This window comes from Pleurodeles waltl, chromosome 12, assembly GCF_031143425.1.
Source record: "Pleurodeles waltl isolate 20211129_DDA chromosome 12, aPleWal1.hap1.20221129, whole genome shotgun sequence".
NCBI lineage: Eukaryota > Metazoa > Chordata > Amphibia > Caudata > Salamandridae > Pleurodeles > Pleurodeles waltl.
The window spans coordinates 7,228,185-7,234,460 of record NC_090451.1 but is presented as its reverse complement, the minus strand read 5'-3'; the positions used below and the strand labels follow the sequence as shown (position 1 = coordinate 7,234,460).

At 43.3% G+C, this 6,276-nt stretch overlaps 2 non-coding genes across 2 annotated transcripts; both read left to right on the top strand.

The window, feature by feature from the left end:
- The first annotated feature begins 2,108 nt into the window (after positions 1–2,108).
- TRNAI-AAU (transfer RNA isoleucine (anticodon AAU)) lies at positions 2,109–2,182 on the top strand. The gene has a single exon. It is a non-coding gene; the product is annotated as a tRNA-Ile (tRNA).
- Positions 2,183–5,766: 3,584 nt separating this feature from the next.
- On the top strand, positions 5,767–5,840 carry TRNAI-AAU (transfer RNA isoleucine (anticodon AAU)). Its single transcript has one exon. It is a non-coding gene; the product is annotated as a tRNA-Ile (tRNA).
- The last annotated feature ends 436 nt before the right edge of the window (positions 5,841–6,276 follow it).

Here is a 6,276-nt window from a genome sequence, read left to right as displayed (position 1 = left end):
TGATAGGAAATAGGAAAATAACTTTATAGGAAACAATCTTTATGTCTACAGTATCCAGATCCTCAAAGAGATAAAATTGCAAAGCCTATAAAAGAGTAGGAAGATTCTGAGTTGGAGAAAAGGGATTTTTCAACTGGTCTTACAATTGCAAAAGATCAGAACAGTCTAGACACCAAAGACTGTAACATCGACGAAGGTACAGAAAAGTCCCTAAAAACCTTTATCGCAAAGCAATGAGCTTTCAGAGTGGAAAGAGATTCAAGTGAAACCCATTCAGAAGAAAATGCAAAATAGCAGACAAACTACAGGTAGGTGCCAAAAGACCATGAGCAGAACATCACGTCTCAAAAGACTTCCAGTTCTTTGAGTAAGACTTTGAAGTAGAAGGCCTGCTGGAGTGCTGAATTAACTCCACTAAGGAAGAGGAAAGACCCTTTGCTAGCAGTCCAGACTTCTCAACCTCCAAAGTGATAGAGTGAGTTGGAGCAAGTAGGTCAGGGACGACGTTCTGACAGAGATACACTTGAGCAGTACCCAAGGAGGTACAAGAGCCAGGGGTTCAGAAGAGGAAACCATGACATCTCTGGCCAATAAGGGCCCACAAGAATAAAGTTCCCTCCCCCCTGCTGAGACTTGAAGAGAACCATTTGGATCAATAAAAAGTGGGGGAATGTATAAAGGAGACTTCTCAGCCACTTTATCACCAATACGTCCACTACCTAGGCTCCTTGTTCCGGAAGCCTGGATCAGAATCGACAAAGATGAGCATTGTCCTTGTTTGAAAAGAGATCCAGAAAGGGTTTCACAAACTCTCGGCATATCTCTCAAAACAACGACCTGGATAATGTCAACTCCAGCAAATTTGGAAACCTCCAGCTGTCTGCCATCACATTGTCGGTGCCCTTGATGTGTACTGCCGACGTGTGCAACAGGTTGATCTCTGCCCAATAACCCAATTGTTCTGCTATTGCATTGAGGGATTTTGAATGCATGCTTCACTGTTGGTTAATGTAAAAGACAGCTACCTTATTCTCTGTCATTACTAGCACATTTTTTTGAGACAGATGATGATGGGAAAACTTCAAAGCCCTGAAGATTACCATCAACTCCATCTATTTCCATGACCTCCGACTCTCTAGGAAAGACCACTTGAATCGACAGGATCAGTCCAACACAGTAGCTCTCCAGCCAGGTTTGCTGGCATCTGTTGCGAAGAATTCAGGAGCATCCAGGTGTATTAGTGTCCACTTAGACAAGTGGTCTTCAAACTCTTTAATGCCGCATCCACGCAATGGGAAAAAAAAACATTGGTGCCTCCCCTCTGAATTGTCTACAATTCTTCTATTAAATTGACACTGTTTAAATATGTCTAGACCTATTTAAACATTGCAGTTAAGTTCTGTTACTGTTTTAAAAATGCAATCAAATACATGACCCCAAATATACTATTCTGGTCAGGCCTGCCATACTAACCAATTGCAGCGTCATGCTCTGCTGAGTAAACTGATCTCACGACAGTGAGGAATGCACAGGCCGGGTGGTGCCCGGCACACAAAAGCGCGCCTTCTTGTGTTGTACGTCTCTTCGCGCAAATGCAAACTCAGATTTCCTGCAATGTGGTCGGCAGGAGAGACATGGGAAGGCGCAGTAGGGAAGGCTTGAGGAACGAACCGTTGGCTATGTTTTGTTGTTACTTTGTTGACATGAGCTCAAGTAATTTGAAGCAGAAGGAACGGCCAGACCTAAAAAAAACTCTCTTACCTCCAACGCCGAATAACCACTATAATTATAATATCTCAAAAGCAGCCGGCCTTGTAAACTTAATGACCAAGCAAGCCGATGCATTTTGGGTTTTGTTGTAAAAGAATAAAAATACTATCCATCCTTTCCTTTTTTTCCGGCAACAAGCGATGTTACAAAGATATCACAGCACACAGTTAGATTGAGTGAAAGAAGAGGCACTGAGGCTGGCGTCCAGCACTCCACAGCTCTTGTTATTGTAATCCAGACAGGGGGCGGAAGGAGAAAAGTATGAAGGAATTGCGATAGTGAGACCAACTCTTCTATCTATCTGCATTACATGGAAAAAGGATATCTTTAGTACTCATGGCTGGTTAGCTCAGTTGGTTAGAGCGTGGTGCTAATAACACCAAGGTTGCGGGTTCGATCCCCGTACGGGCCAGGTTGCATTTTTTCTCTTAACTAAACTCTTTTTTTCTCATTTAATCAAGCTCGTATAAATCCATACACTCTGTTGCTCCAGTATACATTCACTTTCCATTAGTCCTTCTTTTGCCACTGCTGACCAAAGCTCAAGCCGGCAGCGCCAGTAGAACAACACAAGTGCAAGGGATTGTCTCTCCAAGATGGAGACACTGCCTCAGACTATGTCTCGTGAGAGGTGGAGGGAGACCAAGAGCTGATTATTAGATGCATGGGGATAAGAGGAACATAACTCAGGTGAACAGATTCTGGATAGTGATGCTATAGCTAGGATCAGCAACGTTACAGGGCAAAGGATAGGAAAATAATTAGGTGACAGAAGTATAGAAGTGGCTACTAGGGGGTGTGTCTCTTAAGAGGGCCGAAAGATACACTGAAGGCGAAGGTGAAGTGAAAGAAGAAAGAAAGATCAAAGGAAGTCGACAGTGATGGAGAGAAAACTCACAAAGGCAAATTGAGCAAAAGACAAGGCCTGGGGAGTTAGACTACTTCAATGCAAATTTACGCCGCAGATGAGCATGACAACTGACCCTTGTACAGTGGTGCTGAAACAATTTTCAGTGTGGGGGTGCTGCCATCAAAGGGCTTCTGAAAATCCAGGAATTATACAAAGAACAAGTCCTGCGGAATGAGCCACGCACATTCAGAAAGAGTGGTGATACGTTGGTTACTTATTGGTAATCTTCATTAGCCTTAGTCCATTGCGTCCTTGTGACAGTCATTACAAAGTAGGGTGATGTCACCTTCCAACAGGAAGAAAGAACAGGAGGATCCTTAAATGCTAGCCCCATGCCCCCAACCTGGGTGCCAAGCCCTTGCCAAAGGACTGATGGGAAGGTGGGCAGGATGTAATGTTTGTGACAAAGACAAGATGGACTAAGGGTAATGCAGAGTTCAAAACATTGGTACTCAAATGCAAAACAGAAAAATTATTAAGCCATAATGCTTGACAAATGTATGCTCTGAGGACCAAGTAGCCACCCTAGGAATTTCCTAGATTGTTACTCACTGGAATTCAACCCAGGAGGTGGCCATTCCTCTCGTAGACCATCCTTGAACTGGAAGATATTCTAAAAAGCCTTGCAAAGCCAGAAAAATTGACAACTTAATCCACCTACTCAGAGTCATAAAAGTCACCTTCTTGTCTTTTCCAGGCTGTCCAAAAGTCACAAACAAGGAGTCGGTTTTCCTGAACTGCAGAGGCCTGGTGACATAAATGAAAAGAGCTCTTTAAACATCAAGTGTATTCAGAAAATGTTCCTCCGGAGAGGAAGGAGAGGGAATGAAAGAAGGAAAAATTATTTCCTAAGATCTATCAAAAATAGACTTAACCTTTGCAGCAAAGGTAAGGCTAGGCCTTAAAGTTACCCCATCTTCCAAAGTATCAAATAAAGAGAGGACAGCATTTTAAGGCTCCCAGCTCCCCAATTGTTCTCAGCAAGGTGATAGGAAAATAACTTTATAGGAAACAATCTTTATGTCTACAGTATCCAGATCCTCAAAGAGATAAAATTGCAAAGCCTATAAAAGAGTAGGAAGATTCTGAGTTGGAGAAAAGGGATTTTTCAACTGGTCTTACAATTGACAAAAGATCAGAACAGTCTAGACACCAAAGATTGTAACATCTTCGAAGGTACAGAAAAGTCCCTAAAAACCTTTATCGCAAAGCAATGAGCTTTCAGAGTGGAAAGAGATTCAAGTGAAACCCATTCAGAAGAAAATGCAAAATAGCAGACAAACTACAGGTAGGTGCCAAAAGATCATGAGCAGAACATCACGTCTCAAAAGACTTCCAGTTCTTTGAGTAAGACTTCGAAGTAGAAGGCCTGCTGGAGTGCTGAATTAACTCCACTAAGGAAGAGGAAATACCCTTTGCTAGCAGTCCAGACTTCTCAACCTCCAAAGCTATAGAGTGAGTTGGAGCAAGAAGGTCAGGGACGACGTTCTGAGAGAGACACACTTGAGCAGTACCCAAGGAGGTAGAAGAGCCAGGGGTTCAGAAGAGGAAACCATGACATCTCTGGCCAATAAGGGCCCACAAGAATAAAATTCCCTCCCCCCTGCTGAGACTTGAAGAGAACCATCTGGATCAATAAAAAGTGGGGGAATGTATAAAGGAGACTTCTCAGCCACTTTATCACCAATACGTCCACTACCTAGGCTCCTTGTTCCGGAAGCCTGGATCAGAATCGACAAAGATGAGCATTGTCCTTGTTTGAAAAGAGATCCAGAAAGGGTTTCACAAACTCTCGGCATATCTCTCAAAACAACGACCTGGATAACGTCAACTCCAGCAAATTTGGAAACCTCCAGCTGTCTGCCATCACATTGTCGGTGCCCTTGATGTGTACTGCCGACGTGTGCAACAGGTTGATCTCTGCCCAATAACCCAATTGTTCTGCTATTGCATTGAGGGATTTTGAATGCATGCTTCACTGTTGGTTAATGTAAAAGACAGCTACCTTATTCTCTGTCTTTACTAGCACATTTTTTTGAGACAGATGATGATGGGAAAACTTCAAAGCCCTGAAGATTACCAACAACTCCATCTATTTCCATGACCTCCGACTCTCTAGGAAAGACCACTTGAATCGACAGGATCAGTCCAACACAGTAGCTCTCCAGCCAGGTTTGCTGGCATCTGTTGCGAGGATTCAGGAGCATCCAGGTATATTAGTGTCCACTTAGACCAGTGGTCTTCAAACTCTTTAATGCCGCATCCACCCAATGGGAAAAATAAACATTGGTGCCTCCCCTCTGAATTGTCCACAATTCTTCTATTAAATTGACACTGTTTAAATATGTCTAGACCTATTTAAACATTGCAGTTAAGTTCTGTTACTGTTTTAAAAATGCAATCAAATAAATGACCCCTAATATACTATTCTGGTCAGGCCTGCCCTACTAACCAATTGCAGCGTCATGCTCTGCTGAGTAAACTGATCTCACGACAGTGAGGAATGCACAGGCCGGGTGGTGCCTGGCGCACGAAAGCGCGCCTTCTTGTGTTGTACGTCTCTTCGCGCAAATGCAAACTCAGATTTCCTGCACTGTGGTCGGCAGGAGAGACATGGGAAGGCGCAGTAGGGAAGGCTTGAGCAACGAACCGTTGGCTTTGTTTTGTTGTTACTTTGTTGACAAGAGCTCAAGTAATTTGAAGCAGAAGGAACGGCCAGACCTAAAAAAAACTCTCTTACCTCCAACGCCGAATAACCACTATAATTATAATATCTCAAAAGCAGCTGGCCTTGTAAACTTAATGAGCAAGCAAGCCGATGCATTTTGGGTTTTGTTGTAAAAGAATAAAAATACTATCCATCCTTTCCTTTTTCTCGGCAACAAGCGATGTTACAAAGATATCACAGCACACAGTGAGATTGAGTAAAAGAAGAGGCACTGAGGCTGGCGTGCAGCACTCCACAGCTCTTGTTATTGTAATCCAGACAGGGGGCGGAAGGAGAAAAGTATGAAGGAATTGCGATAGTAAGACCAACTCTTCTATCTATCTGCATTTCACGGAAAAAGGATATTGATAGTACTCATGGCCGGTTAGCTCAGTTGGTTAGAGCGTGGTGCTAATAATGCCAAGGTCACGGGTTCGATCCCCGTACGGGCTAAGTTGCATTTTTTCTCTCAACTAAACTATTTTTTTATCATTTAATCAAGCTCTTATAAATCCATACACTCTGTTGCTCCAGTATACGTTCACTTTCCATTAGTCCTTCTTTTGCCACTGCTGACCAAAGCTCAAGCCGGCAGCGCCAGTAGAACAACACAAGTGCAAGGGATTGTCTCTCCAAGATGGAGACACTGCCTCAGACTATGTCTCGTGAGAGGTGGAGGGAGACCAAGAGCTGATTATTAGATGCGTGGGGATAAGAGGAACATAACTCAGGTGAACAGATTCTGGATAGTGATGCTATAGCTAGGATCACCAACGTTACAGGGGAAAGGATAGGAAAATAATTATGTGACAGAAGTATAGAAGTGGCTACAAGGGGGTGTGTCTCTTAAGAGGGCCGAAAGATACACTGAAGGCGAAGGTGAAGTGAA